Source organism: Taudactylus pleione, unplaced genomic scaffold (genome assembly GCF_031769625.1).
Source record: "Taudactylus pleione unplaced genomic scaffold, aTauple2 ptg000036l, whole genome shotgun sequence".
Lineage (NCBI taxonomy): Eukaryota > Metazoa > Chordata > Amphibia > Anura > Myobatrachidae > Taudactylus > Taudactylus pleione.
Window position 1 is genome coordinate 6,882,962 of NW_028284438.1, and position 23,434 is coordinate 6,906,395.

Genomic DNA, 23,434 nt, shown 5'->3' on the forward strand with positions numbered 1-23,434 from the left:
CGCAGGAGCATATACTTTTATATACAAATTGTACATCTAATTCCATTGTTTATCTTGGTAATTGCTTTTACCTAAATAGAATTACACTATGTCTATTTTTATGTTTGTATTTTCTTGAGCCTTATTAAAGAAGAGTTGTTTTATGGAGGATCATCAAAGGAGTTGCTCTGAGATTTTAAATAAGTTTTATCAAGTTCTTATACTGGTAAGGGGTCCTTTATTTGAGTTTTTGCACTTTGGTGTTTTTCATATATTATTGCACTAGGAGGCAACCTTGTGTCCTTTACTTTTCAGGTTTTGGATTTGGAGAGGTTCATACAATACATTATTTTCACTAAGTGCCATGGTATAGTTATCTTAAGATCAAATTAGGGGTGCCATCTCCTGGGGTAAATGGCAGCACTTCTCACGCAGCAGCCAATTAATAGCACACCAGTCAAGTGTCCTGGTACAACTATCCACAGATAATTTATTTAGTAACATAAAATAAACAAAACATAAAAATAAATCCTAGCCCGTCCAGCTCTAACATAAAGTTCCCTCTCTCCAGGTGGAAGGATTTAGTGTCCAAAGCAATTTTAGTACAGCACTTACAATCACAGCAATGTTCTCTCTCTCTCTTTCTCTCTCTCTCTCTCCCTTTGTCTGCAAGCCTCAACATGTTATTCACAGGCAGTGAGACAGACTAGAGAAACTGACTCACCTTTTTAAGCCTCTTTCAGGTGGTCTGGCAATCAAGTTTGCGAATGTGTTATGGGGTGGGATATATTAGGTATCAACTCAGTTCTTGAAGTTGATGTGTTGGAAGCAGGAAAACTCGGCAAGCATATGAATTTGAGTGACTTTGACAAGGGCCATATTGTAGTGGCTAAACGACTGGGTCAGAGCATCTCTAAATCAGCAAGTCTTGTTGGGTGTTCCAAGTATGCAGTGGTTAGTACCTACCAAAAGTGGTCAAAGGAAAGACAACTGGTGAACTGGTGATGAGTCATGGGTGACCAAAGCTTAATGCGTGTGGGGAGTAAAGGCTGGCCCATCTGGTCCAATACCACAGAAGGTCTAGTGATGAGCAGAAGTCAAATGAAGACCTCATGAGGAAGATGTATCCCACCTTCTAAAGTGGACAGGTGGAGATGTTGCCCATAAAAACCAATCAGCTTCTGGCTATCATTTATCTAGTACATTTGATAAAATGATTGGTACAAACTGATTGGTTGCTATGGGCAACTTCTCCACCTGTACTCTTTATAAGGACAGGTAACTCTTCACGTCTGTACATCACTGCAGCTTTCTTCCACCACTTACCCAATACAGTTGAAAAACAGAATTACATTTGATTCATCTCCACTGCAGTCTCCATGTGACAGTACCAAACCACATGACATATGGTCAGGATCCATATCTTAAAGGCATTTTCCACTTTTAATAAAATCCTTTGATAAATTTCACTCATCTCAATAATTTTATTTTGGTGTGTCCTTCCCCCAGGTCCCCCTGTTTAGCAGGTTCTCATATTTATTCATCAATTTTAATCACTTTTATTGGAAAATCTGCGTTCATTACATATCTCCATTATGTATTAAGAGGGTACCACCAATGTCTGCTGTGGTTCCTCTATTTTAGTTGGCGGAGAAGTCCTCATATGTTTATATGGTGCCCTTGATCTTGCTTAATGTATCAAGCACCAAAATGCTTACAGTAGTTTTTTGGAGATTGCCTCCGTATACTTAATATCTTTGCAAACTATAAGCTACAAATTTGCATTCTTTTTTCGGAGAGGGATCCAAAAACATAATAAATTGGGGTGACTGCCACTCTCTTCAACAACAAAACTCCTCACCTCTCCCTGTTGCCCCAGCTGTGTTACTTCTAGGGATGGGCATCAGTGGTGTGTCCATCGATGGTTAAGCTCTGTCCCATCAAGAAAAAAAACTATTGGCTTCCACTCGCCCATCGATGGTGGAGAATCATTGGCTCTCTGCCACCAATGGCAAAAACCATCATCCATTGACAGCTAACCATAGAAGATTGCCTATTCCCTTCTGTTTAAAAACTGAAAAGCTATTTTATTTCTGATTTAAAAGCATTGTAAGAATCAAATTTCCCTGTGACCAGGAAAAAAAAGCCAAAGTGCAAACACTACACCTTAACATTGTCAGATTTCCCTGTAAACAGGAAAAATCCTGTAAGTGGAAACACTGACCACTGCCCCTCTTTCTCTGGCAGGACAAATCACACAGAGCTGTATCCCTCCACCCTTCTCTTCACTATATGATTTCACACACACCTGATGCTGTCACAGGGGGTGCTACCAGGGCTGCCATCAGAAATTATGGGGCCTGGGACTGAAAGAATAGACAGGGCCCCCCTTCTGTGTCACCCCAGCCAGTCCCCCTTCTGTGTCTCCCCTGTCACCCTCCCCCTCCTCCTCTTCATAGCGGAAGTCATACACGCCAGGCTGAGTCTCAGAGGTGGATTAAGACCCAGTGGAGACCTAGATAAAGTACTGGCATGGACTCCCCTCCTCTGTGTGTGTATATGTATATAAAAGCTATATGTGCGTGGGCCTGTACTACAACCACTTACTGCTTGCCTTTCAAAACACTGATCTCCTCTTTTTCTGGACAACTACTTCATTCACCTCACCCTCCCTGATACATTGCTATACCCCACCCAACCCACCTCACTCCCCAGGATAATAATGCTTACACTTCTCTTAATACATTACATCCCTCCCCCCACCCATTAATACAAGTATACACCCCCACCACCCCCACATAGCATGAATAAGTATGGTGCTCCATAATTATGGGGTCACCTCTCTCTTGGTTATGGGCACCCCCTTTCCCTAGTGGCTTAGTCCTGTCCCCAGGGATATTGTAAATGATATGCTGCCCTTGTATAAATATAGGAGACACCCCACAGTCTTCTAGGTGTCCCCTTGATCCCCTAATTCTCACCACTGTTTTTTTATCAGGGAGCTAACATATAGGAGTGCCCTATGGACATGTTTAAAAGCCCCTGTATTTTTGTAATGTGGTGCCCCACAGTTATGGGGTCACCCCTTTGTTAGGGACAATTCCTTTGAGTAATGGCTCAGCCCTGTCTCCAGGGATATTGTAAATTATATGCTGACCTTGTATAAGTACAAGGGGACACCTGGAAAATGTATACTTATACAAAGGCAGTACATACTTTACAATATCCCTGGGGGCAGGGCTGAGCCACTAGGCTCTGTGTCCCTCACACAACGGCTGCAGACACAGGCAAGCCGGGAAGAGCATGAGGGGGCGGGGACTCAGGGAGAGGGTGGGGACTCTGGAAAGGGGCAGGGAGGGACTTCACACTCCATCTGAAGGGGAGAAGGACAGGTAATACAGAGCAGGGGAGAAAGAGGGGCTGGGAAAGTGGGCTTTACACATCTGTTGGCATGGGTGATTTAGTCGGGCAGAGGGAGAGACACAAATAAGCAGTGCTAAAGGCAAAGCCTCTGTTCTGCCCTCCTATGAGAAGGGGCCATGCAGCGGCTGCCTGCTGGTAGTCACATAGTGACTCACACTGACAGGGGGCCCCGCAGAGCACCGATCCTGCTGCAAACTGCTTTGTACTCACAGGCAGTCATCTGTCTGTGACTGGATCATCTGCACTCTGCGGGCCCCCTCTGAGCTCGGGCCCAGTACAATAGTACCAGCTGTACTCCCCTGATGGCGGCCCTGGGTGCTACATTATATTAGAGTCGATCCTCCCCTCCCCCGAAACACTTCTTACCTGTCTACTACCGATGGCTGCTGTACAGCAGCGTAGCCACAGTGACCCATCATATGTGTGCTATTGGGAGGACAGCAGCAGTCTCCTCTCTCTCCCCCTCTCTTCTCTGCCCCCCATGGGTCCGCCCATGCTACACTGCCACAATAATGAATTCCTTATTTCCACAATATGTGTCAATAAGAAGTTATACTTCTTGGAGTTCTTATGCAGGTATTGATAAATATACTGTACACCATAATGGGGACTGTCTACCCTGCTCAGTTTTCTCTGTAGCAGGGGAGATCTGAAATAGCTGTACTAAGTCTTTTGATTGCAGATGCTCTATCTGATCTATCCTGCATCAGAAGGCAATTGACACAGGGCCTGATTCAGACCCACTCACAAGCTGTTGAGCGCTCGCGAGCGGGTCAATGGTGTGCTCTGCACACGCGCAGCAGCCGCACTGCGCGTGCGCAAGCTCCGGAGCGAGAGAGAAATTCTCTCGCTCCATGGCTCACTACAAAAGGGGCAGCTGTCGATGTTGATCGATAGCTCGCCCCGTTTTGTAGGCGTGGCGAGGGAGTGGCTTCACAAACGGAGGTGTTCCCATGCGAACGCCTGCTGTTTGTGGGCGGCCCCACTGACATCACCAGTGATGTCAACGGGAGAGCTTCCGGCTCTATTAGAGCCAGTAGCTCTCTGGGGCTTGCGGCCATGAGACCCTTCCACAAGGGTCTCGTCGCAAGCCCCGATGGTCGCGATGGTCTCGACCATCGCGACCATCATCCTGGCTGCTCGCAATAACTGTGGGTGGTCACCCACACCTATGCGAGCAGCCAGAAGGCCGCAAAAAAAAAAAAAAAAACGCCCTGATTCAGAGCGTCCGTCTCTGAATTGTGCCCACAGACCACAACTATATGTCCCTGCTGAACAGTGTTTATGCTGCAGGTCCCAGGGAAGGTAAAAAAAGGGGGTTTAATAGGTAATGTGGAGGTTCGACTCATGGCATTCACTGACAATGTCTTATTGTATATATCTAATCCTAAAGAATCCCTATCCGCAATTTTAAATATTCTGAACGATTTTGGGAACATCTCTGGTTTTGTAGTAAATATGTCTAAATCTGTGGGTCTATGTTTAAACGCCAGGCATGGTCCAAACATTGTGGAGTAGACACATTCCTTATGTCTTGGGCTAGATCTCACTTTATATATCTGGGTATCCAATTGCCGAGGTCTCAATCTATTCTTTATAGGATTCTTCATCCATTTCAGCAGAGCTGGAGGGGTGGAGACATATTCTGTTGTCCTATTTAGGCTGGGCAAGTCTAATAAAAATGGTTACTTTCCCAAGCTTACTTTATTTATTGCAGTCCTTGCCACTCCTACTCACGCATAGGGACACCTTAAAGATGAATGTTTTATTTACAAATTTCCTTCGGAAGGGCAAACTCCCTAGAATAGACCTACTAAAAGTACAGCAGACAAGGAACAATGGAGGTACCAATTTCCACATTTAACCCATTACAATCATGCATCTGTTTTGTGCTACCTGCGGGATTGGCTACACAATAGTAATATATACAGGGACTCAATCATTGACAAATAATTTTTGCTGGACGGCAATTTAATTAGCTTCTTACACCAGCATGACAGAGAAGTTAGTCAGGAGGTACAGGAAAACCCCCTGTTGTGGTCCATAAGGAGATTGTGGCATATACTACGCCACCAACACAATTTAAATGCGCACAAATCCCTTTTCTGTCCAATACTGATTTCAAAATGAACTTTCCTTTCATGTTATGGTGGAGAGAGGAAGTGAAAGACGTGAGTAATGTTGTAGGTTTCTCTAATAAATGTCTACTAACTTTTGAGCAGGCCAGAGAAAATTACCCGATACTCCAACAATTCCCTATAGTATTCTTTCAGGCGCAACACTATGTGAGTTCTGTAATCAGGGGTTTTTCTGATTTGTATTAGCAGAATGCCATTGATGGTATTCTGCGGTCTCCTCCACCCACTAGACAGGCTATATTGTTGCATTATACTATTCTGAGAAAGCAGATGGATCATGAGCAGGTTAGCTCAGGGGTCAGTAAATGGAGGTCCTCCTTCCCCTCACTAACACGTGAAGATTAAAGGCAGGTGTCCACTAGACGATTTAGTGGAACGATTGAACGATAGCGATCGTTTGATTGTTCAATCATTTGCAAATCATTTGCAAATCGTTTGCAAAAGAGTCTAAAACGACCAGCGATGCGCGTGCCTGCTGGTCGTTTAGACGTCTATCATCTTTCCAACATGCTGGTCAACCTGACGATATCGTCAGGTTCAGCATGTTTCCAGATGACTGATGACCCTGCACTGAATGACTGCTTGTTCAGTGCAGAAATGTACTCCTTGGGACTGTGTATGAACTATAGAGACAACTTTTATTCTGAATTTTTGTTTGTATGTTCCGGCATCACACAAAAACTACAAAATGAATTTGGATTAAATTTTCAATATTGTATAGCTCAGTGAGAAACTAAGGTATGTATTATCTCAATATGACATCAGGGAGACGAGCAATAGAGTACAAACCAGAGGCTTGACACTCAGCACATGCAGTGTGTAGGCTCCTCAAATATAAATATATATATACAATATATACATATATTGCACATCTCGAATGCAACAGTTATATATGTACGCATATAGAAATACATAGATATATATATCTCAAGATCTATTTTGCAGGAAAATCCAACTATATATTAAGAACTAATCAGGCAGCTTATCTTGACTCATGAAGTTGCAGTATACATGTCAATCCAGGAAATTGTGCACCAAGACAAATACTACATATCATAGAGTCACTGCTTTTGTTTCTTGCAACCTTTCAGCATTATTGTAGGTTAAGTAGCAACACATTAGGATCTACAAGATAAGATTTGTTTGACATGGGCAGCTTTACATGGCTTGCTCATGAGTTAGTTGTCCCAAGCATGTTTTTGTGTTATAATAAATGTGTACATATCTGCATACATACTTATCCCTCAACAACCAGGGCAAAAATAAACAATCATTAACTTTCTATGTAAGACAAATTATATAATATGTCTGCATGTAAAACACAGATACTGTATCTGTTTTAAATCATATCAGATTTTAATTCCAGAAAAATAAAAGCACTGTTCAATTTCACAAAGCAACATGAATAATGCTGTAATTTAATTGCACCTGGCAGGATACATTCTTAATGTAATGGAAGAAAGAGCAGATGCCTTGGTCCCTTTGAGCAACAATCCCCAAAATGAATCAAGCACAAATCAAACAGCAATAATGTTAGATAAATATCCTTTCCTGCTGACTCCACTGGCACACAAACTCCATATTGTGAATAGGACATTTGTGGATGCATTACACAAAGTGTCAGGCAACAAACTGCTTAACTGTTCTAATGTTAATGAGAAATACAGATTTATTTAAAAAACAATTCGAGCTTATTGTCCATATATGTTATTGCTTTCTCTGCATGTGGCTACTTAACTCAATTAAACATATTGGCCTATATCAGGAGCTGAGCTGTGCCTTGCTCAGCATGACACATTCAGTTTTTCATTTATAATCTTATGTTTTCTTTATATTAACCCCACAGATGTTGCACCGCAGTACTTAGCGGCATCCAACAGGTTATAGGGATGATGCTGCCACTACACCTTTTGATATCCTTCATCTTGATCTTTAATAGAGTAATTATTTTTCCTGGTATAACTTAATAGCTTTTTAACATCTTCTACCAAAGAAAATTTTATTTTATGTATTAATGCATTTTCTTTGCAGGGGAAGGAAATTATTTTGCTAATATACTAAACCATTTGTAGCTAAACATTTGTATTTTATTTTAGCCATTTATTATACAGTACATAGCTAAATAACCCCGTGGCTGGTTATATACCTGAAAGTCAATGGAACTGGTGCAGAGCTGAATGTACGCACATTGGTAAAGCACATTTTTTGTGCTTTCAAACTGTGCATGCTCCAGAGTTGATGCATAGTTGTACGTATTCAGATTACATTCACACTTACAACTCAAGAAGCGTAACAGGCTGTATGTGCATGTTCTCACATAGGGGAGAAATGTACTAAGGGCCTGATTCAGAGGTGGACGGTAATGCGTACGCAGCCGCGCATTCCCAAGCTCGCAGCTGTGTAAATATGCTAATGTTAGCAAAGATTACCCGAACATAAAGACACCCACTGCTTCCTTCGTACTTGCATGCGCGATCGCAAACATAAATATCGGAAACATCAAAGTACATCGGCGGCCATTTTACCCTTGCGGCTGGTCTGACCTGCCGCAGCTTAGGAAGCTCTTCTGCCACTCAAGGCTGCATATGGACTTGCAGTGTCTAATTTATGCACGCCCATTAAACGGCATTGAAATGCCCAGGCACGCCTGCGTTTCCTTATCCACCCCCCGTTAACACCCCAAATGGTAATTTCCTGTCAATCTCCAATGGGCCTCCGTGGTCTGCAGGCTCACACGGCGATTGCTGCGTGATCGCACAGCTGCCTTCGCGCACATGCACTGCGATGCATATGCATGCGCAATGGCAAACAATCGCTCAGTCTGCGTGCAAATTGCAATAGCGTCCATCTCTGAATCAGGCCCTAAGTCTTGGAGAGAGATAAAGTGGTGAGAGAGAAAGTACCAACCAATCAGCTCCTAACTGTCACTTTACAGGCTGTTTGAAAAATGACGGTAAGGAGCTGATTGGCTGGTATTTTATTTCTCTCCATGTTATCTCTCTCCAAGGCTTAGTACATCTACCCCATAGACTCAGTGAGAGAGTGTCAACAGAATTGCAGACTATGCAGAGATGGATGGATGTAAGAGTAATTACACCTTTTTCAGGCTTATATTTAGCACCACGTATAGGGCTGGTGCAAGTGCACACTGATGGGGATGAATGGTAAGAAACAAGCATGCACATTAAGGGTTGGGGCACTGCAAAATTCATAACATTCTGGAAGGTAAGATCATGAATGGTGGGTATGATGGCATGTTTAGGATGTCTGATTGCATGGGCAAAATTTACTAAGCGGCGGTTTGACGGCAGTTTCCATTCTATTCTAAACCTCAGCGGTTTGGGGGCGGTTTCTATTCTTTTCTAAACCCCGGGAGTTTGGTGGCGGTTTTGCAGCGTTTTCTAAATTACAGCCCTGTTATATTCTATTCTAAAATGTGTTTTGATGGCAGTTTTGCAGCGGTTTTGGACTTAGTAAATCTGCAGATAGCAAAACCGCCGCCAAACCACAGTCAAAACACATTTTAGAATAGAATAGAACAGGGCTGTCATTTAGAAACCACTGCAAAACCACCACCAACCCCCGGGGTTTAGAATAGAATAGAAACCCCCATCAAACCGCCGGGGTTTAGAATACAATAGAAACCGCCTATGTGCTGAGAATTTGGTTGCAGCTGCTTTGTCTAGGTTTCAATGGGATAGGATGCGGCATCTAGCACCTTTGGCCTGTCCAGCTGGTGAGGAATGTCCATTTCATGATTGACAGATCCTCCAGTGGGCATTAGTGGCCTCTCAGTTAATTCCCTAGCTTCTGCCATGTACTGCAAGTACAGTGAAGCTTGGAAAGCATAGCTGAAGTTTCTAGAGGCCAACCCAGGTAAAACCAGCAGACAGGCTCTTTCAGACTACATCTGAGAGAGCTATAGTTCAGGGCATTCTAGGTAGGTGGCATGTCACTATGTGTTTTCTTGTCTCAAAGACTCTGAAAGGCTGGGATAGACGCCAACCTGGAAAAGACAATATTAGAAGGCCTACTGACCTTCAGATGTTATTAAATTGGATCGCAGTGACCAGTAAGATCGCTAGCAGCCCCTTTAAGGTGGCTCTTTTGTGGATTACTCTTTTCTTTTCTTATTTTAGGGTCTTTCAGACAGATGAGCTGGTGGCTGCTTTAAATCGTCAAATAGCACAGGTTTGCAGTCTGTTAATATACTGATTAGAGCAGGGGTGGGGAACCTTTTTTCTGCCGAGGGCCATTTTGATATACAGTGCCTTGCATTCACCCCCCTTTCATTTTTCATGTTTTGTTGCCTCACAACCTAGAATTAAAATGGATTCTCTGAAGGTGTGCATCAATTTATTCACAGAACATGCCTACAACTGTGAAGTTGTGTTTTTTTTTATATTGTGAATCAAACAACATTTAGGACAACATAACAGAAAACTTCAACGTGCATAACTATTCACTCCCCTAAAGTCAGTACTTTGTCGAGCCACCTTTTGCTGCAATTACAGCTGCAAGTCGCTTTGGATAAGTCTGTACGAGTTTGCCACATATTGCCCCTGGGATTTTTGGCCATTCCTCAAGGCAAAACTGTTCCAGCTTCTTCATGTTGGATGGTTTCCGCTTGTGAACAGCAATCTTCAAGTCTGACCACAGATTCTCAATTGGATTGAGATCAGTGCTTTGACTAGGCCATTCCAACACATTTAAATGTTTTATAGACATATACCCAGCGCTACAATATGATTAAAATCGATTAATGATGGACGGTTTTAAAATCAATGAACAAGCATTTATTAAATCATCTAAAATAAATAATGATATGACATGTCTAAATACAAGACTGACAAATGAAACACATGTGAATGAAGAGATTTAGGGCATGATTCAGACCCGGTCGCAAGTGCTGAGTGCTCGCAACCGGGTCGATGATGGGCCAGAGCGCATGCGTACGACGGAGCCGGCTCCGTCGTGCGCGTGCGCGAGACCCGGATAGCGATGGGCAATCCGTCGCTCCGGGTCTCGCACCAAAGGGGGCGTGCTGTCGATGTTGAGTGACAGCACGCCCCCTTTGGTGGGTGGGCCGGGGGGATGGCTGCCCAGATGGAGACAATCCCATGAGAATGCCTACCATCTGGGGGCGGCCCCACTGACATCACAAGTGATGTCAGTGGGAGAGCTTTTCGGCTAGGGAGAGTTTTCGATAGCTCTCTGGGGCTTGCGGCCATGAGACACTACCACAAGGGTCTCGTCGCAAGCCCAATGGTCGCAATGGTCTTGACCATCGCGACCATCATCCTGGCCGCTCGCTATAGCTGTGGGTGGCAATCCACAGCTATGCGAGCAGCCAGGAGGCCGCTCCATAAAAAAAAAAAAATACGCCCTGATTCAGAGCGAGCGCTCTGTCAGAGCGTCCAGCTCTGAATCAGGACCTTAGTTTAAACACACAGTATGAGTCCGCTCCTAGGATAATGATGTAAAAATGTAAGAGAGACGGTAAAATGTTCTCCTTATTATGTCCCAAATGAAAAGTTAATTAGCAGCAGAATAAGCTTTACCAAACTGATGGCTGAAATGGCTTGAAAGGAAATCCTCTGGCATCCAGCGAATCCACAAGGAGGGCTGAAGCACAATCCACAAGGAAAAATTCGCTGCTGCAATGATGGTATCAGAAGGGCACAGGGAGTCTAAACGTAATAATCCAAAAGGTCCCAGGAGTCCGGATACTGTGTTCAAATGGTCTCAACACGTTTCCCTGAGCTATGGACGCTCAGCTTCCTCAGGAGTGTATGTTCATTGTCAGGGAAATCCCCTTATTATACCCATATAGTAATGAGAAAATCATGCACACATGTGTCAAGTAAAAATAAATAAATAAATTAAAAACCGTCCATCACAGAATATTTAACTAATGCACTGATATCGGAGGCAATCTTACCCAATCCCATCTGACAAGAATATATATACACAATAATAAAGAATTAAACGTGACATACCCATTCAGAATTGATTAAATTCTTATTCACCTGTGTACCGCTGATCACGTGACCACTGGTTGTCACGTGGTATACTGGCTAGCAATGAATTTGTACAGTTGTAAACAAACCCCCATTCGGTCCACATGTAATAATCCTGATAATGCGTTGTCAGTGGATCCCGTGCACATAACACACGTCATGTGATACAACAACAAGCTGAGGATAAACAAAGCTCACGTGGTGGATTTTGTTACGCTATTCTGTCAGAGACTCCTAGGTGTTTCTAATGGAACACACGATATGTTAAACTAAAATGATCGGTAGGTAAGATGATAGGTGATACAATTCTGATGGGGTAAATTGAGTATCTCCATACAACAATAAAGAGTATTTATAAATGAAACAGAGAAGAAATATATATATGCATAAATAAAGAATAATAACTAAGTTACACAAAAGGATAAAGATGACAATAGTAATGTTGTTAAAGGGACAGATAGAAACCATCTGTCCCCTAATGTATTAAATAAAAAAAATAAAAAATAAATAAAATAAAAGGGTATCATCAATTAAAATGTAAAATGCATCAAAGGAAATATGATAAGATCGAGGAAATAATTAAAAATACAATACAAAACAAAACGGAATAGGCTGGGGGGAGAAGAGGGCAACTCAACTAATGACTGAGTTAAGCTCCATGGTTTCATTGAAACCATCAGGATGTAAGGAATTAAAATTAAGCATCCAGAATACTTCACGACTACATAGTTTGTTGAACCTGTTGCCACCTCTAGATGTAGAGGCAATTGTCTCCAAACCAATTATTCTAAGGCAAGCAGGGTCGCTATTGTGTTTGGCACTAAAGTGTCTAGGTACACTATGTAGAGTGCTCTGGTTAAGGATGTTCCGCCTATGTTCCATAAAACGAGCTCTCAGGGGTCTAATAGTACGTCTCACATAAAAAAGGCCACAATCACAAAAGAACATAAATGATTAATTTAGAGTCACAGTTCATAAAATAACTCAATATGTATTTGTCTCCAAAGAAAGGTATAATAATCTCTGTAGTATGTCTAGCCATGTGGGAAGACATGGTACACTTCGTTTTGCCACATTTAAAAAATCTATGGGGACTTGAGACTAGCCAATTAGTATTGTCCTTGTTCGTGATTTTGGTGTTGGTGTAGTTAGTTTTCCTTAGCTGTTCTAAATGACTAGGAGCTAAGATTGTTTTTAGTGACCTATTTTTGCGAAACGTGACATGAGGAAGAGTAGGTAACAGATCTCGGAGTGCATTATCCTGTTTTAGCAACCTAAAGTTTCTGGATATTATCTCTTTAATTTCTCTAAAACTTTGACTAGGCCATTCCAACACATTTAAATGTTTCCCCTTAAACCACTCGAGTGTTGCTTTAGCAGTATGCTTCAGGTTATTGTCCTGCTGGAAGGTGAACCTCCGTCACAGTCTCAAATCACAGGGAGACTGAAACAGGTTTTGCTCAAGAATATCCCTGTATTTAGCACCATCCATATATAGATCCTTTCCCTCGACTCAAATCAGTTTCCCAGTCCCTGTTGCTGAAAAACATCCACATTGCATGATGCTGCCACCACCATGTTTCACTGTGGGGATGGTGTTCTTGGGGTGATGGGATGTGTTGGGTTTGCGCCAGACATAGAGGTTTCCTTGGTGGCCGAAAAGTTAAATTTTAGTCAAATCTGACCCGAGCACCTTCCTCCATACATTTGGGGAGTTGCCCACATGCCTTTTGGCAAACTCAAATCGTGTCTTCTTATTTTTATCACTAAGTAGTCGTTTTTTTTCTGGCCACTCTTCCATAAAGCCCAGCTCTATGGAATGTATGGCTTATTGTGGTCACATGCACAGATACACCAGTCTGTGATGTGGAACTCTGCAGCTCCTTCAGGGTTACCTTTGGTCTCTATGCTGCCTCTCTAATTAATGCCCTCCTTGCCCGGTAGTGAGTTTTGGTGGGTGGCCCTCTCTTGGCAGGGTTGTTGTGGTACCATGTTTTTTCCATTTGATGATGATGGATTTGATGGTGCTCTGGGGGATCATCAAAGATTTGGATATTTTTTTATAACCCAACCCAGAATTGTACTTCTCAACAACTTTGTCCCTGACTTGTTTGTAGAGCTCTTTGGTCTTAATGGTGTAATGCCTCTTGCTTAGTGGTGTTGCAGTCTCTGGGCCTTTCAGAAAAGGTGTGTTTATACTGACAGATCATGTGACACTTTCCCACAGGTGGACTTAATTTCACTAATTATGTGACTTCTGAAGGTAATTGGTTGCACCAGAACTTTTGAGGGGCTTCATAGCAAAGGGGGTGATTACATATGCACATGCCAATTTTCAGAATTTTATTTATAAAGATTCTTTTTTAAATATATTTTTCTCATTTCACTTCACCAAATTAGACTATTTTGTGCAGATCGATCACATAAAATTCAGATAAAAAAAATAAATAAATTACATGTTTTAATGTAACAAAAAAGGGAAAAAGCCAAGGGGGGTGAACACTTTTGCAAGGCAATGTATATGACATTATTAGCGAGCCTGGTTTAGGCCATGCCCCCTCCGCATGTTGTCACATGGTGGTGGGGTCACAATCACAGGTGATTACAGCAATGCCCAGAGTATCCTGAGGATGCTCCGGGGAGCTGGAAGGGCAGCGGTGGGACCATCTGAAGCATCCTAAGAATTCTTCAGGTGGCACTGCTGCATAGATTCTGGCTGCAGTGTGCCATTCTAGGCATCCTGCTAACCAGTTGAGGCTATCAGAAAAAAGCTCTGAAGGCCAGACCAAATGATACCGAGGGCCTGATAAGGCCCCTCCAGCAGGAGGTTCCCCATTCCTGGTTTAGTGAATCAGGGGTTTTATGCAAAATTCACAGATCCATTCATCAGATGGGCATGGGTCAGTGGAATTTTATGTCAAGATTTTCTGCCAAGCATTGAAGTCGTCGTCCTGATGGGTTTAATGAAATCAGAATCCGCCTAAGTGATATTATCTATGTTTAATGTAAGAAATTATTGTATTAAAAATGCTTTTAATGGAAAGATTTTTATCTGGTTTTTACAATTATTTGGTCTTTGTGCCACTGTTTTTGGGTGGTTCTTTCTGGTGAGTGGGTGTACTTTCAGATACCCAGGAAATCTATGCTCATCAATTTTGGAATAAACTGTGGGTTTGAAGAAGAGTTGACAAATGATTGAAATACCAATGAATTACAATTAGTAGATGTTAAAGGTGGTTTATTCAACACACAAGTGGAGAAAAATACTATTTCTAAGCACCTTCTAAGGTTATTGTGTATAGATTATTTAGTGTGGGGTTCAGCTAACAAAGGACCCTCTTGGAGGAGCAGCTTTAATTGGTGCAATATAGGGGTATTTTGATAATATATATGTATATATATATATATATATATATACATACATTCATATGTTTAGATTTATTCCTAGTACACACACATTAACCTCCTATGTTACAAATACAAGAAAGGGGAGGATGGGTGATTGTGTGTGTGGGGGGAGGAGGGGGGTCAAAGACAGGGCACAAATGCGCATAAACCCCAGGGTGGACAGAGACAGGGGGTGATAGGATAATACACACTGGGAAAGGGGGTTTACTAACACTACTGCCACTTACCTATCTATTCAATGATAGCAGCACTGGGAGGAGGTGGTGTAGAAGTCCAAGAAGTGCTAAACAAGGCAGCTGTTGCAAAGGTTTCATGATCCTCACAGCATGCCACAGTAATCCCAGGAAGTATGGCTAGCATCCTATCAGACTCGCAGACAGCTGGTGCCTAGAAGGAACTTTTCAATTTTCATTGCCATCTTTATCCTCTGGCCCAGGAATTGAAGCACCCAGCCAGCCAGCAGAGGAAAGGTCAGGATCATGGCATGTGCAAGTTACATCCACCAGTAGAGCTGTGCCGGTGCCCCCTGGCAAACAGAATGCAATGGCCACATATTTCCTCTATGCTATGGGAACAAGTAGTATGTCTTTCCTCTCCCCTCTCCTCTCCCGGTGCGGATGCCGTGGCCAGTGTATATTAGAATGGAGGTATTTTTTAAAAGGCATCTGCACTTGCCAGCAGCGATTGACAGGTGGGCCCCCCAGGACTACTGGGCCCTGGGTGCAGGATGGGTGAGAGACAAGGGCCCACGGTAACATGCCCCCTGTGCTCCCCCCCTTAATCTGGTGATCTGGCCGGGACACTCCCACCCAGCTTTCTCAAAGCAGTATGCTTGATGGCTTGTGACGCTGGCAGGTTCACTGCTCTCTGGGTGCTCCCCAACAGCCGGCGCCCCTGGTAGGTGCCATTCTAGCCAAGGGGTAGATATGCCCCTGCAATCTAGGCACAATGAGTTATTTGAGTCTGCTTAATGCCATTTAGGCAGATTTGAAGGAGCTACATGCTCATCTACCTGTCATTCAACTGGTTTAGGTGGATATTGTCCTAAAAAGGTAATGGCAGGCTGGGTGTGAGCCAGTTATACATGTGGTATGTTGGAATTTTAATCAAAGGGTAGGAAGATTAATACATGACCTAGGTGGCAATATGGTACATATACCTCACTTGGTTGCCAGGATGGAGTCATTGTACAGGGCAGATGGAGGTCATCTGTCCAACAGGGGTATGGCCTGGTTTGTAGATGATCTCATAACTGGTGTTAAGACATAGGCCCTCATTCAGAGCCGCACGCAAGCGGGCGCACGTACGTTAGGCGTACGTACAAAAATATTTAAATTCAATGGCTCGCTCGTATTTTCGTTCGCATCTAAAATTCCTCCCTAAACTCTGACGACCCCTCCTCTAACTAACGAGCGTACGAAATGGCTTGAAAGGAACGCACGCACAAGTATAAACAGGAAGTGGCCTTGTCAGATGTCGATTACCTGCTCCTTTATTCTGCCTACCTCCATCAATCGTATCATGCCAATCAATGTATCAATTAGCTTAATTGTTTGTTTTTTTTCAACACAATGCAAGAAACTTTACTCTTGTCTGTGTTTGTGTTTACCCGCAGAATACGTACGGATGAAACATTCGCTTTTATTGTTTAAAAAACATGTGAACCACAATTAAACAATTGTACTATTGCTGTGTATCCCCGCATATTTCCCTGGGTTCATTTCTTTATGTAAATTTGCTTACGCATGTCACTGCATCAAGCCTATCCTAACTCTCCAGAGATTTCTGGCCCTGTCGAACACATGACTCATACACTAACCAATAAAATTGCTCCTGTTGATTTCCAAAATACATTAGCCAATCAGAAAATTTTTACACACTTTATCAAAAATGATTTTTAAGAAAAACACCATTGCCATCATGAGAGCCTCCGCATTCACCAGGCGTGAGCTGCTGGTGCTTACGGAGGTCATGGATCGCCGGATCACCAGCCAGCCAGAACCCATGACCAACCGGCAGAAGCGCTCCGCGTATGCGGAGGTACGGTCCCGCCTGCGGTCCTTCGGATCACGCCGCAACATCGGGCAGCTGGAGCGCAGGTGGTCCGACCTGCAACGGCGAACGCCCCGCTTGCTGGCATGCTTTCGCATGCAGATCCTGGCAAGTAAGTGTTATGTATTGTGGTTTTAATGTTTGTGTTTGTGGGGCAAACTGCGTGTGCATGTTTTCCTGTCTGTTCTATTTATTATTTGTACTCATATCTGCGTGTGCATGTTTTCCTGTCTGTTCTATTTATTATTTGTACTCATATCTGCGTCTGCATGTTTTCCTGTCTGTTCTATTTATTATTTGTACTCATATCTGCGTCTGCATGTTTTCCCTCTTTTTATGAATTTTTAATTCTACTGCTATTTTTTTTGGTTTTATTTCTTTTTTCTTTTTTTTTTTTGGTTTGTTTGCCCGGATTTGTCCATAAACTAAACGCAATGTATTTGACATATTTTAGGGGGACAGCCAAGACTCCGCCGTCAACGTCGGCGTTCCCGCCCACTCTCCCCAACCCCCAGCCAACACTCCACCCCAAATCTTTCGCCTATTCCCCACTCCTCCCCATCCTTCCCAGACCCTCTCCCGGAAATGTCGGGCCTCCTTCCCCTCCGTCCCACTTCCCCCTCTCCTCCACCCACCCCTCTTCCAATTACCCCCTCCCCGGAGTCCAGCATAACTCCGCCCCATTCTTTGGGGAATGACGGATCCTCCGAGGAGGATCATGGAGGTTTTGCCGGAGCTCCCGATTTGTTTCCCGGTATGTTTTTTTTTTTTTTTTTTTAAACCACAAACTGTTTGTATGTAATCATGTGTCGTGCCTTTCTTCGTGTTTTTGTGGCTTGACTTTTGTTGATTGTGAAGGTTTGCCTTTACCTCTTCCTGGTGATTTAAGCATACACATATCATACCTGTGGGAATTTGTACCTAGGCCTTGTATTTTGGCCAGCCCACCCTTTTTATTTATGTTTTTGGGTTTAGGAGTGATTTTTTTTTTTTTTAATGTTTTTCTGTGGAGTCCCTATTGTTGTATTAACCCACACACTTTTCTCACCCACAGAGGAACAGAGGCGTCGGCAAGAGGTGGCGGATGTTGTGGGGCAGATGCGCCACCATGTAATCGGCCTTCTGGTGGCCCTCGACCGGCTGTCTGGCCTCCTTCGGCATTAGTTTTTTTTTTTTTGTTGTATTTGCCAAATAAATTTTTAAAGACAAATATACGTTGTGGCTCATTTTTAAAAACCAAAAGCAAGATAGTTTAGCCTGACATAAGTTCCTGCAAGGATTTCCCTTTTTTAAAAGTTAGATTGTGTTTTGTCTTTGTATGTCAAACAGACACCAGAAACACATAACAGTAACAATGTAATTTCCCTTTTTGGGTGTAGTGTCAATTTCAGATTTCTACATTTTCCAGGTTCCTACTTGGTGCGCAAGCTGCTTAGGCCAATCTTACAAATCCCAAGGTTGGGCCAGGCTTCCTTTTGGTGTGGATTGGAAAGCTGAAAACATATTTCAGTTTTGCTCAACTGGCGTCAGTACTGGTTTACCCCTTAGTCAAATGTAACTTGTGTTAACCTGGTTACACTTGCTGTTAACGTCCCAAAAAAGGAAGACCATTTCACTCTTCAAACATTTATTCACCACATAACAGAGAAAACAAAGTGGTCACTCCCAAAAAAAATACACAGTGATAAATTCAAATACAACACATACCAAGAAAAAAAAAAAAAAAAACACAAAATCAAGAACTGGTTGACGAAGGACCATGCCAACATGATTCCACAAACATGGCGTTGCGATATGGGTTCCAGAATATATGCCCAAAAGGACCAGATCCAGGTTTGGTAAGGGTAGCAGGAAGTAGTGAGCGTTGGAGTGCCAAAGATTATGTGAACAAACAGAAGATGGTGAGAAAATTTAAAAAAAATTAGATGTTTGCCAAAAAAAACAAACACATTAGGTATAAACACTGGAGTTTTGAACAAACTTACCTAAAAAATCGGGCCACCACATCATCGCGTATGGCCCCCCCACATACTGACCTTCGACCAACCTCGGGGGGGCCATCCTCAGGTAAGGCATCCTCTGGCTGCATTGGGACACCACTCCTTATGGCAATGTTGTGAAATATCCCACACAGGACCACAATTTTAGACACCATATCCGGCACATACATGAGCTCGCCACCAGAGCGGTGGAGGCATCTGAATCGGCCTTTTAAAAGGCCGATACAGCGCTCCACCACTTGCCTGGTGGCTGTAAGTGCGGAATTATACGCACTTTGTGGCCCTGGTGTGGGAGCCAAATAAGGAGTGAGCAGCCAGGACATGCAAGGGTATCCACTGTCTCCTGTGAACAAAAATAGACCACATCAGGAACACTGTGTATCAAGCTTAACATTGTTATGTACTAAAGGTCTCCACTTACCCAGAAGCCACGCATCACCAGCTTGTAGGTTGGTTAATTTCTGCCATATCCCTGATTGCCGGATGACGAAGGAGTCATGTGCACTTCCTGGTAATTTAGCATTCAGGGACAGGATCTGGAGGGAGGCATCACATACCACCATTACATTCAGGGAGTGATAGTGTTTCCTGTTTCTAAATATTGCCTCCAGCCGTGCTGGAGGCTGAAGTGGTATGTGAGTACCATCCACAACCCCTATGATGTGTGGGAAGCCAGCTATTTGGTAAAAATTGGCCTTGGCCACACTAAGGGCACCCATATCCAAAGGCATTTTAATAAAATGATGGAGGTGCTTGAAAAGTGCCTCCATCACTGCCCTCAGGATCCGGGAAAAGGAGGATTGGGAGATGCCCGCCACTATTCCCACCGTTGTTTGAAACGATCCTGAGGCACAGAAATGTAACACCGCCATAAATTGCGTCAGTGGTGGTATTGCTGTTGGACTGTCAATTTGCCGCTCAAGATCACTTTCTATTAATGAGAGAGTGTCTATGATGATTTTGGGAGGTAGACGGTAGCGTCTTAAAACCTCATCATCGGGCATTCCAAAAAGGGTGACACGTGTTCGAAATATCTGGGGCCTTGCATGCCTACGATGCCTACGCCTGGGACGAGTTTGAGGTTGGTCATCTTCCGGGAGCAGGGCCAGAACAATTCGCCCCAGATCTACCTGAAATTCAAAGTTTACAATGTAAGGCTTTTGACCCACCCCAAAAGTAAGAAAAAACAACTTAGCTTTCTGATACCATCCATAGCTGCTTACATGCCGGGGTATTGTCATGATACGTATAAACTGTAAAAAAGGCAACAATGAGACTTCAAAAATTTAGAGGGTGTTTTTTTGGTTTAAAAATTGTTGCAAGCCAACACAGAAAATAGCGGAAAAACACATTTGGCCATCGATGAAAACTACATTGCACACCGTACGTCAAATAGGGTTCAAATGGACCCAAAAAATGGAAAAGGGAAAAGCAAAACTGGATTATATGATGAATAAGCCGTCAAAAATGCGGTAAATTATTCGCAAATGCAAGTCACTACACCAACAGTCAAAAATGCGGTAAATTATTCGCAAATGCAAGTCACTACACCAACAGTCAAAAATGCAGTAATTCATTCGCAAATGCAAGGCGCTACACCAACAGTCAAAAATGCGGTAAATTAATCGCAAATGCAAGTCACTACACCAACAGTCAAAAATGCGGTAAATTATTCGCAAATGCAAGTCACTACACCAACAGTCAAAAATGCGGTAAATTATTCGCAAATGCAAGTCACTACACCAACAGTCAAAAATGCAGTAATTCATTCGCAAATGCAAGGCGCTACACCAACAGTCAAAAATGCCGTAATTCATTCGCAAATGCAAGACAAAAAATGGACTTACCCAACTCGAATATATAAGATGTCCTCAAAAAACTTCTTTGGGTCCGAAAACAAAAAAAAACTTAAAAAGATGAAATGAGTGTTAAACAAATTAACTAACCACAAAACAGAAGAATACACCAATTGGCCACAAATTTGAATGCACAAAACTTACCAAATCAGGAAAGGATGTTGAAAAAATGAAAAAAATGCGAACGGAAAAACCAAAGAAATGTAGCAAAAACAAACAAAAAAACAACTCTCCAAAATCCTCCAAACGCAACCAACCAACCAAATCCAAACCACTTAACCGACAACACTCCAACAACCCCACCTCGAATCCACACACACCAAGCCATAAATAGTGTTTATTTTCCCGCACAAATTAAGGATGAATCATAGGGACGCACAATCAATGATGCGGCCGCAAACTAACGACGCATGTATAAATACGTCACGAAATCACATAGAATTTCTGGATGATTTCATGCTGGAAGCAGAGACATGGCTTCAAACCAGGGAAACAATGGTCAAAATTGCGGCGGTAAGGCCTTCATGCATTTTGTGTCAATGAGTATTTTAAAACATAATATTGTGCAAGTTGTGAAGTGGCTAAATCTGCATATTTACCCAAATAGGTGAGGAGGATGACATGGAAGAGACTGCTGGCCCCAGTCAACCCGCCAAAGCTGCAAAAAAAAAAAGGCAGCCACATTTCACAAGCAAGGAGATGGAGGTTTTGATCCAGAAGTGCGTTGACATCCTGCCCCAGGCAGCCAGGAATATGAGCCAAAGCCAGAAGTGGAGAATGTGGGAGGAGGTCGCCGTTGCTGTCAATAGGGTGGGTGATTATGTCCGTCTAGCCCGGGATGTCAAACGGCGGTAAGTAAACACTTTCCCATCCTATAAACAAACCCCATTGTAAAAAAAAGGATAATGGTTCCAAATTCATTCCACAGATGGGCAGACTTCAAATATCGTCTAAAACAAAAACTTGCCGACAGGGCTAGGCATGCAAGGGGGACAGGTGGGGGTCCCACCCCTGTGTCATTGGAGTTGACAGACTTAGAAGAGATGGCACAGGGGTGTGTGCAGGCTGTGGAGGTGTTTGGCGTGTCCAACATGGATACGGACATGCCAGACTTTGCGGCTCCTCATGTTGGCCAAGGTAAGTCTTGTGATGTCACCAACTCAGAAATGCTATTGTGCCAATATGTAGATTCTAATGTGAGTCTTTTCTCCAATTTCCTAACAGAGACAGAGGCGGATGAGTCTGCTCCAGAGGGGAGCCTTGGCCGCAGAATTTCTGCTGACTCTGCAGTGGAGGAACCAGTACATCCGGCTGAGGACCCTGCAGAAGCCAGTCCAGGGCGTGCCCCCTCGCAGGCAGTGGGCCTCCTCACAGAACTCAATTTTAAATCGGATTGCCATACGGAGATTCTGCAGAGGATGGACGCCAGTCTGATACGGGTGGCTGAGGCCCTGGAGCAAAATGCTGCGGCCAACGTGACCATTGCTCAGGCCCTGGCGGAAAATACCAGGGCCAACATCCGCATCGCCGATGCCCTGGAGCAGCTCGTTCGCCAGCACATGGTGGAGCCGACCTCCCTTCCTGCCGGAACATCCAGATCCTCTACCTCTGGCACAACATCAGGCAATCCTCCAAATGTGCCTAGCCCTGTGCCTAGTCCAGAGGCCACAACATCTGCCTCTGGACAGGCCAGCCCGATGGCATCCCGGACCCGGTCTGGCGCCCACCCTCACCCAGCCAAACGGGCGAGAAAACGGTGACAGCAATGGCGACTTTTCCCACTTTCCTTCTGTGCTTGGCTCATATTCCTTTCTGGTCAAAACTTCCCTCTCCTTTCTTGTGAAATGTTTTTAAATTTTGTATTTACGCTTATGTTAGTAGTTATGTTTTTTTTTTTTTTTGATCAAATATCTTGGCCACAAAAAAAGGCAATACAATATTATGCCAATTTGTTTGTGTGTAAACAATAAATTAAAAACAAAACACTGACATTGTATTGTGACATTATTGTACAAATGGGTTACATTTAATCCTGGCCTTAAACGCAAAAACTGACCCTCTTTTTTTAAAAAAAAGGCCCCTTTAAGGAACGTTTAAAAAAACACATAGCGATGCAAATTCCACAGTAAACAAAAAAAAAGGGGAGCTAATTAAAAGATGATGACATTATTGTTACAATAGGCCATAACCACCAAATTGTGGCCAAAATAAAAGCCCAAAAATGTACGCTAATTGATTATGTAATCATGACATTAGCAGCTCTGATTTCCACCTGCGTACGCTTTTGTGCTATCCCAATAAACTGCTTTCCAAACACATACCAAGCCGGATTTCAATCCAACACTAATTACTTTACTGACCAGCCACGATTAATCGCTGCACCATCGTGGAGTCCCGGGACGGAGGAGAAGGCCATCGCCAATGTGGTCGAGTAATCCTGACCCTAAGCTGTGCGAGCATTTTGAAGGGAAAGCGGATGTTTCAGTGACGTATGAGACGGTCCGAACACATTTGACGTTCGCATCTGCTAATGTATGTACGCCCCAAAAACGCCTCGC